We start from the raw sequence: 9772 nt of genomic DNA, 5'->3' as shown, positions 1-9772 counted from the left end.
GTGAGTTATGCTTTCGGCGATAAGAGTTTTATATAGCTTATATCGAGAGGTATGTCGTGTTGCGGTAATGTTGAAGAGTTAGAGTGTTTGTTATGATCGGGATTGTGTGGTATTGGTTAGATGGAGTGCGAAATGAGTTGAAGTATGAGAACCTTTTAAGTAAGAGAGCCTTGGATATAGGAATATTAAGTGTTTAGATTATAGGCGGGTATCTTTCACATGTGGTGGTGATGAAGATAATGAGAGGTATAGCTAAGGATCTAGTATTAGTGAGTTACGGGGACGTAACATATGTCTTAAGAGGAGTAGGATGCGGCAAAGAGAGTTGTGAGGGTTGTGCATGTCGTAATATTATTGGACGTAGAGTGTAGTGTAGCATAAGGAATGGATGGGTACATATAGTGTTTGATAGTGTTAAAAGGCCATGGCTGTGCTTGTAGTAGTTCGATGTTTAGGAGTGTGAGAATTTTTCGATAGTGTTGATAAAAGTGGATGATGATATTTATGAGTTCGAGAGTTTTGGCAGCTGGATGATGATGTTGATGAGTGTGAGTAAACTTCGAGGACGAAGTTCCTTTTTAAGAGTGGTAGAATGTAACATTCCGTTTTGATGGTTGATCTTCTTTTGTGGATTGTCTTGGTATTGAGTGCTATTGAGTGTTATGGAAGTGAGACAAGATTGGAAACATTATTTTGTGGTTATTCGATAATGTTATGGAGTCAATATCGAGAGGATATGTTATTTAGTAAGCGTGGTTAGTGGAGCTGGTGTTAGGTGTCCATGTTTTATAGGTTGGGTTGGAACTTCGGGGACGAAGTTCTTTTTAAGGGGGGAAGATTGTAACACTACGGATTTTATAAGCTAAGTACTCGACCGAGTAGAGCCTACTCGGCCGAGTAGTGTCAGGAGTGTAGTTTGTTTGGGTTCTGCTGAGGAATACTCGGCCGAGTATGGTGAATACTCGACCGAGTAGAGGATACTCGGCCGAGTATACACCTTACTCGACCGAGTATCCGGCCTGACGGGTATTATTTCCGCGATTTTGGTTATAATGATTAGAGGTTATATATCATCGTTCGTCAGTTTCTAAAATCATTTCTCCCCAAAATCATAAACTACATTCATTATCCTCTAATCATCTTCACCAATTCCAAGTCAAAGGTTGTCGATTGTGGGTTCTAGCATCTCATTCCGTGTCAATCGCCGTAGTAAGTGTCTTATACTTGTTCATCTATTGTCATTCTTATAAGTTAACAAACCCTAATTTGGTTAATTTGGGGATTTAGGGTTTTGGTCATCATATGTCGTTGATTGTTGATTATCGCTGTTGTAGGTGATGATGTGTTACTAGTTGTGCATTTGTATGATTGATTGCAGCGTAGCGGATTGCGAAAAGGTAGGGTTTCTCCTACTCAGTACTGTTAATTGATTGAGATTGCATATGTTTTATAATTGTTGTTATCTGTTGATCATCGGAGGTTGGGTGTTGTGGTGACGGTATTGGTGTGGTTGTGCTGTGACGATTGTGGTGTTGTGACAATTTGTGATGCTGTGTGTGTGATTGTGGTGGAGTCACTTGCGGGAGTGGCTTCAACCCCTAGTTCGCCCTCCGTGGAACCCGTCACGGGAGGGGATGTGCACATTAAGGGACGAGGGATTGTTAGTCGCTCGTTGATGAGTGGACTAGGTGGGGATGGGCTGCGGTCACCCATCGGCGGCGAGATTACCTGTTGCGATGGGTAATCTGGCGGGGCTACACACTTCGGTGTGTAGTCGGTTCTTCGTGAGATCGATGATCAACTGGTTGTATTGTTGTTGTCTTATATTGATTGAGTAGTATCGACCCCGTGTTGTTGTTTTGTAAAACTGCGGTGATCCATTCGGGGATGGTGAGCGATTGTGACAGTAATGCGGATGTTTAGCTATGGGACAGTCATGGGGAGTCATCACGTCAAGTCTAGCTTCCGTTGTTATGAGTTTAGATGTCTTGGATTTCATTTGTATTGAGACCTTGTACGTTTATTTTGAGTTGGCTGAGATAATGTAATCTTTAACTTTTATACTTTAATAAATGTTGTTTGGAATTTGTAACTTTGATATACTAACCTCGGGAAACCGAGATGGTAACAGCCTTTCATGCTAGGGTAGTCCTTGGTAAGGTACCTTGGTATGAGGGGGTGTTACACTCCCGGCCGGTCAACCGGCCCCCGGTCCTTTGGCCGGCTGGGAGATCTCTGGAAGTTTGAACAGACTTTGGAAGTCATCAGGTAGGCACAGCCGGTCGACCGGCTGCCGGTCACTGACCGGCTGGGACGTCTTGACTTTGGACTTGACTTTTTGCCTTTGGGGGAACTCCCACCGGCTAGCCATTCACGGCATTTGACCTACTGAGATTCTGTAACTTCCTTCAATTCTTGTGTTTTTCAGCTCATGCGTTTTCCCAGTCGGCTGGCCGGCCGCCGGGCCACCGGCTTGGGATACTCCTTCCTTGCTTCTTCCTTCATTTCCATGTATATATGTACTCCCAGCCGGCTGGCCGGCTACTGGCCTACCGGCTGAGAATACTCCTCAGCATCATTTCCTTCATCTTTCATGCGTAGCTTAGTAATCCCGTCTTTCTAGCTTCATTTCGCCCGTTCCCGCCTCAATTTACGCAAGGGGGCCACAGTGTCATAGTAAAGGGAATCGGGACAAGAAACAAGAGGAAAGGGGGTACAAAACCGCCTCAAATGGAGTCGAGTATGCATGAAAATAGAGGGAAAAAGGGTGCAAAATGGTCCTATATCAACCTCCCCACACTTGAGCCTTACTCGTCCCCGAGTAAGTCCCAAAACCAATGTACAAAGCATTATTATGATAGAAATGGAGAGCGGATGCACAATATAAGCATCACTCAACTAAACTACTACTTAAGCCGATCGAGTATTAGCGCACTCAACGCCCCTTCAACTCGCAATTTGACACCCATGAGGGGAGAGTGCCCTATTGCAAGGCAATTTGGGTCTTGCTACAAAAATTTCGACACATTCATCATGAAAGCACGTAATCAACAAATAGAATGCATCTAACAAAATGATCCACTTTCCTCATCTAAGTGGCCGAATTTTTCAAATAACAAAACACGGTCTTGGTTGGGAGTACCGTCTCAGAAGTGCCAATTGAGGTGCCAACCCCCTAAGCGTGACTAAAGCAACCCATGCGTGACCAATGCTCAAGAAACAAATTCAAGAGCGGGGAAAGGGAAGAAAGGACAAGACCGCCGAGAATTACAAAGCCGACACAAGATTCAACCAAAGGACCCATGACTAAGGGGACCAAGGCAACGACATCCTCACGGTTTCACTCGTCACTCAATGAAGAACAAGGTGATTTTTGTGACAAACAGTAACCAAAATCACTCAACTAACTCAACTAGCGAAAATGTGCCCGCAATCTAATGTGTAAGATCGTCCTATGTCCTATGAAATGCAACAATGGAAGAATGCACACGAAATGAAGCAAGGGTTAAAACGGGGCTAAGGAGAAGGTCGAAACGGGATTGGTGCAAGCACCATTTGGACAATTGGGGCTCAAACCAAGAATCGTCGACATATCACATCCCATCTCTTATTGCAACACATGAGACACGTCTATGCCCTAACATAGCAATGATGACCAAAACTATGCAAAAATTGCATAAACCCAACTCAAGTAGGAAAAATTTGATAAAACTCCTTTTATTTCAACAAATGGTAACGTCTACACCGTAACAACGGCTCGATTTTCCAAGCCATGCAAAAAATGTGTAAACCCGACTCATCATTGGAAAAACATCAAATTGCCCTTTTTATTTTGCAACGGCTTTTTCTACCCCATTTAATGATGAGGAGGGGTGTTGCTTGCCTTTTTCTTTTCTTTATGACATATATACAACATGACTCACTATTTTTTTTTTGATTTTTCACGACATTTTCACTTTTCCATTTTGCTTTTCATTACAATTTTACAACCTCTTATTTATATACAAACCAAATGCACATCGAAATCCGACCCAAGTGGACGTGCAAGCCATCCACCGTCATGACCCAAATCACCTCCTACAACACAACACAACTACAAAAACCGACCAATTCTTGATTAAGGAAGGGTGGTTATGGGAATGTAGCTATTGAGGTGGGTTTGCCAAATGAAAAGGCTAAGCTCAAAGGGGGTGAATCAAAAAGGGAAACAATGTAGGGGAGAAAACAAGGCTATTTGGCTATGTGAGGCTCATAAAAACTGATTTTTGCTTCATATCATATGCACAAAAATGTAATGCAATTTCATGGTCTAAGGACGATGCGACACACTTATGCGTAATGATGTGACACGCCTCGCGAGGAGACCTACTCTCGAACCTAGATGAGGGCAGGGTATGAATTTACCCACCCTAGGAGGCTTTACCCTTACCTTTGAGTAGCTAAGTCGAGCCAAAGGTCTAGTCTACGGCCCTAGGTCTCACAAGATCGGTCCAAACTCATTGGTCAAGCCCTCCTTCCTCGGCTAACTAAGAGGCCACGGGTGCGAGTCACGAGGAGGGGAAAGGCACAATTGGGCACATTAGCTCATCATGGGGGTACTTGGTTCCCCTCCTTGACCATGTTCTTCCTTAAAAAAATTATATACAAACTTAATGCAAACCGAAGGAAAAACAACATATATTTACATGTGAACAAATGCATGCGGAAATTTAAACAAACATGAAATGAAACGTGCAACAACTTGGCTAATCCTAGCAGCACATCAACACCAACAATCCAAACGGTCTCCCAATGAGACACCCAAGGCAACAAAATTCCCATTCTCCTTCAAAATATCCAAGATACCAAAAAGAAAGAAAAGTAAAAGGAGTAGTAGATAGGAAGGATTATACAAAGCGTTCTTCTAGCTCCTTTTGCCTCAAGTGGTCAATGCGCCATGCCAAAGGTTAGACAAAACATATACATACAATGCAAAATTTTTTTTGAATTTTTCAGAAATTTTTCAATTTTTAGGCATTTTTTCTAATTATAAGCATTTACAAATATAAACAAATATTCACAAGAGTGGATATTTCCCTCCCCACACTTGAGATGTACATTGTCCTCAATGGACAAAAGCATAGGGAGTGAATAAGAAAAAAGAAAGGAACATATTTTTTTTAATTTTTTAATTTTTTCAAAGGGAAAATGACATATTTTTGTGATTTTTGTTTTTTTGAAAAATTAAAAAGACATGTTTTTGGGTTTTTGATATAAGAACTCCCTCCCCACACTTATTTATTTACATTACTTCCAAATGGAAATAAATGTGTGGAGGGAATTCAAATGAAAAGACATGTTTTTGTTTTTTTAGGCCCTCCCCACACTTATTTATAGACATGGGAGGGCAATTTGGTGAAATAAAATAACATGTTTTGGTGGTTTTTGTTTTAGTTATTTTTCAATTTTTAGTTGGTTTTTTTTTTTTTTTTTTTTTTTTTGGAAATGCAATGCATGCTCTATTCTATATGCAAAATTTAAATGACAATGCAAGTTATGCTAAGTGGATACAATTACTAAATGTGACAATATATTACAAATTTGAAATCTAATGCAATCCTATATGAATGCAACTAAATGAATTATCAACTAAATGCATGCGAAAAATTAAACGTGAAGGAGAGAATTTGGATAAAAGGGAGAGATCGTACTTGTCATTTGGATTGAATATGGGGAGCATACCGAAGGCTTTGGATTGAAAAGGGAAGAAGAAGTGGAGCCCTCATTACTAGGCTTTACTCAAACTCGTCATCACCATCACCGTCTCCATCATCATCTCCATCATCATCATTACCATCACCATCACCTTGAATTGCCCCGAACTCGGACTCACGGATAAAATCGTCCGTGTTCAATTGGGCATCCGAGCTGAAATCCTCCATGCCCGAGCTCATGCCGACAAACATCTCCGGGTGCCCTCCGGCACCACTAGACCCGCCCTTAGTGAAGATCAAAGGGGCACTCCCGAACCACCTCATGTCATGTCCCTCCCCTTAAGTGGTAGGCGGGGTGGGGAAGACCGGGGCGCTATAGTAGTCGGGCCGCAAATTTATATCTCCGTAGCGGATGGTCCCATCTTCCGGATGTCCGCCATCCGGGAATAAATAGTAAGAGGGATGAAGCTTGGAGGGGTGTTTGTATTGGTGCCTCATCATATCATCATAGTCCGGGAATTGACCAAGAGAGTGGTCATAGTAAATCCGATCAAGCCGTTGTTGAAGCCCAAGTCGCTCACTCTCGGCGTTTGCCATATTAATCTTCATTTCCTCCATGAAGGAAATGAGGTCGGCATGTAGAGGGGGTGATTGCATTGGTTGGTGACTAGAGGAGCCCTCTTCTTGTTGGGAGGGCCCGGGAACGAATGGAGTAGATGGTGTAGCATACCGCAAGGTAGACCTCGCGGGAATGATAGGTCGGCCACGAGTATACCGAAGATTTGGGTTAATGTGTTGGGGAATAGAGGGGTCTTCAAGGTTTTCAATTTCAAGCAAATAATACTCCGAGTTAGGCACTACTTTCATCTTGTCGGGGTTGGGAAGAGGGATGGAATTTCTGTCAACACCGTCCACCCGAATTTGCCAATAGTCAAGGCCATCATTCGGGTTGGTCTTCAACCAACCGAGGTTGTGGTGGATATAATTCTTGAACAACATCGTATCACCAATCATATACCGCATCCCACTCAAGTTGACTCTCTGATTGAGTCTCTTTATCAAATGGGTGATGAGTCCACCCACGACAACCGTCGTCGATGAGGCCGGAGAGTTGCTAAGTCTTTGCAAAGTAAGGGCCAAGTGGTGGGCAATGTCAATTTTGAAGGTAGTGGGGTTGGAACGAAGATAAGAGCCGAGAATTTCCAACTCCTCCGTTCGGAAATTGTGATTTTCCTCACGGCCAAAAACAGTCCACCCCATAAACCGATGCCAAAACCGAATAGCCGCGTTATGGACAGTGTTAGCGGCTCTCTTGACCCCCGGAACATCATCTAAACCCGTAATAGCCTTCCATAAGGCCCCATGGTCAAAGGTCTCGGGTGCCTTGTGAGGAGGGCTTGTGTCAAGCCCGAAATGGGAAGCAAAGGTCGCAAGGGTCAAGGAGTAGTCCTTGTTCATCAACCGGAAATGCAAAAAGGCAACCTTTTGGGTTTGGCGATGCTTGTCAAGACGAAGGGAACTCAAAAACTCCCAAGTGAGACGGGCATAGGTTTTCTCATGTATCCCGTACATCAATTTCATTCCCACCCCCTCAAACAAGTCAAGGGTAACTTGGTCTAGCCCTAACTCCCGCATGGATTGTCTATCAATAAATCGGGTGGGGGCAATGAGGCGTCTCTTGAATAAAATAAATTTACCTTTCATTGTGATGGAAACGAAATGGACATCCGGGAAGTCGGGATCGGTGCTCATGTCGGTCGCCGCCTCCGCTTGTTGAAGTGCCAAATCCCCCCTTCTCACTCTTTTCTTAGGGGCCATTTTTGTGTGATTTGATGGAGGGTTAAAGGTAGGAAAGAGGTTGTTGTGGTTTTGTGGGTGGTAGTAGGGGGTGGTGGGAGTGGTTGGTGGTGGGATTGAAGGATGGTGGTTAGGGTTAGAGTGAGAGAGGAGAGATGAGAAGTGTCGAAAAAAATGAGGAAGTTTTGGGTGACTTTGTGTTAAAAACACGATCAGAATACTCCCAGCCGGTCAGGAGACCTGCCGCCGGTCACCCGGCTGGGAGAACGGGTGATTTTCAAAATCCGTAAAAAAGTATCAGAATACTCCCAGCCGGTCAGAAGACCGGCCGCCGGTCACCCGGCTGGGAGGTCACCCAATCTCCAATTTCTTCATAAATGCATTCCCAGCCGGTGGACCGGCTGCCGGCCTGCCGGCTGGGACTTCTCCCAAGGCACAAAATGGCACAACTCCTAAGTATACGTACTCCCAGCCGGAGGACCGGCCGCCGGCCTGCCGGCTGAGACTACTCTTCCTTGTGAATTCGTCAAAATTCTTTTGATTTTACAGGAACTTCCCAGCCGGTCAGAAGACCGGCCGCCGGTCACCCGGCTGGGAATACGCTCCATCACATTTTCTCCAATATACCCCTATTCCATTTCCCATCATCTATTGGCCTCGATTTCCGTGTTTTCGACTTTCAAACCCGACTCGGGATGTCGGATAAAGGCCAATAAATGGTCAAACGCTTGTTCATCATACAAAAACCCCAAATCTTCAACAATTGTGACCGACAACAATCAAAATGACAAGTAGCATCCGTCCAAAATTCCTCAAATTCTACCTAAATGCATGATATTTACAGAGTTGCATGGGTTGCCTCCCATGTAGCGCCCTTGTTTTATGTCGTAGGCTCGACGAAGTTAAGAATCACAATCAATAATTTGGAAGATAGGTGGCGATGGAGCTCACATTCTTGATGATAGGGGTTCCGGCAACATAGTGCTTGAGCCTTTGCCCGTTCACCTTGAAGGATTGATCTCCATCGGATATTTCAATAGCGCCATGTGGAAAGACTCGGACCACGGTGAAGGGTCCCGACCACTTAGACTTGAGCTTCCCCGCAAACAACTTGAACCTTGAGTTAAAGAGGAGAACTAACTCTCCCTCCTTGAACTCTCTCCGAATTATGGCCTTGTCATGGAATCATTTGGTCCTCTCTTTATACAATCTAGAGCTCTCATAGGCCTCTAGCCTAAACTCTTCAAGCTCATTGATGTCAAGTAGTCGCTTCTCTCCGGCGCTCTTCAAGTCAAAGTTAAGGAGCCGGATTGCCCAATGCGCCTTGTGCTCCAACTCGACCGGCAAATGACAAGGCTTCCCGTACACCAACCGGAACGGTGAAGTTCCTATTGGTGTTTTGAAAGCGGTCCGGTAAGCCCACAATGCATCATTGAGCTTGGTTGACCAATATTTCCGTGACCGGCTCACGGTCTTCTCAAGGATCATCTTGATCTCGCGGTTAGAGATTTCGGCTTGGCCGTTAGCTTGTGGGTGGTAGGCGAGACTACGCCTATGTTGCACCCCATGTTTCTTAAGTAGAGCATCAAGAGTCCTTTCCCGAAAATGAGTTCCACGATCACTAATCACAATTCGTGGAACTCCAAACCGCGGGAATATGATCGTCTCCATGAGTTTGGTCACCGACTTTGCATCACAAGTCTTTGTCGGGATAGCTTCAACCCATTTGCTCACGTAGTCCACCGCTACAAGGATGTATATTCCCATTTGATGAGGGGAAAGGGCCTTGATAGTCAATGCCCCATACATCGAATACCTCCACTTCAAGTATGTAGTTCATTGGCATTTCATGCCTCTTTGAAATGTTACCACTTCTTTGGCATTTGTCACACCCCTTGACGTAGGTCGCCACATCATGAAAGAGGGAAGGCCAAAAGAAACCACATTGGAGTACCCTTGCGGCGGTTTTTCGTGAACTACCATGCCCTCCACTTGGCATGTCATGACAATGAGAGATTATGGGTTTTACCTCTTCATTCGGGATGCATCTTCTAATTATCCCATCCGCACAAGACTTGTAAAGGCACGGTTCCTCCCAAAAATATTGCTTAAGATCGTGAAAGAATTTCTTCTTCTTATGGGAGTCATAACCATGTGGGATGACCCCGGATACCAAGTAATTGACATAATCCGCGTACCAAGGGACATCCATCAAAGCAAGTGCGAATAATTGATCATCCGGCAAAGAGTCATCAATAGGCAATCCATCCTTACCCTTGACA

The sequence above is a fragment of the Silene latifolia genome, chromosome 3 (assembly GCF_048544455.1).
Source record: "Silene latifolia isolate original U9 population chromosome 3, ASM4854445v1, whole genome shotgun sequence".
Classification (NCBI taxonomy): domain Eukaryota; kingdom Viridiplantae; phylum Streptophyta; class Magnoliopsida; order Caryophyllales; family Caryophyllaceae; genus Silene; species Silene latifolia.
The sequence above is the reverse complement of the archived record's forward strand: the minus strand, read 5'-3'. Positions refer to the sequence as shown.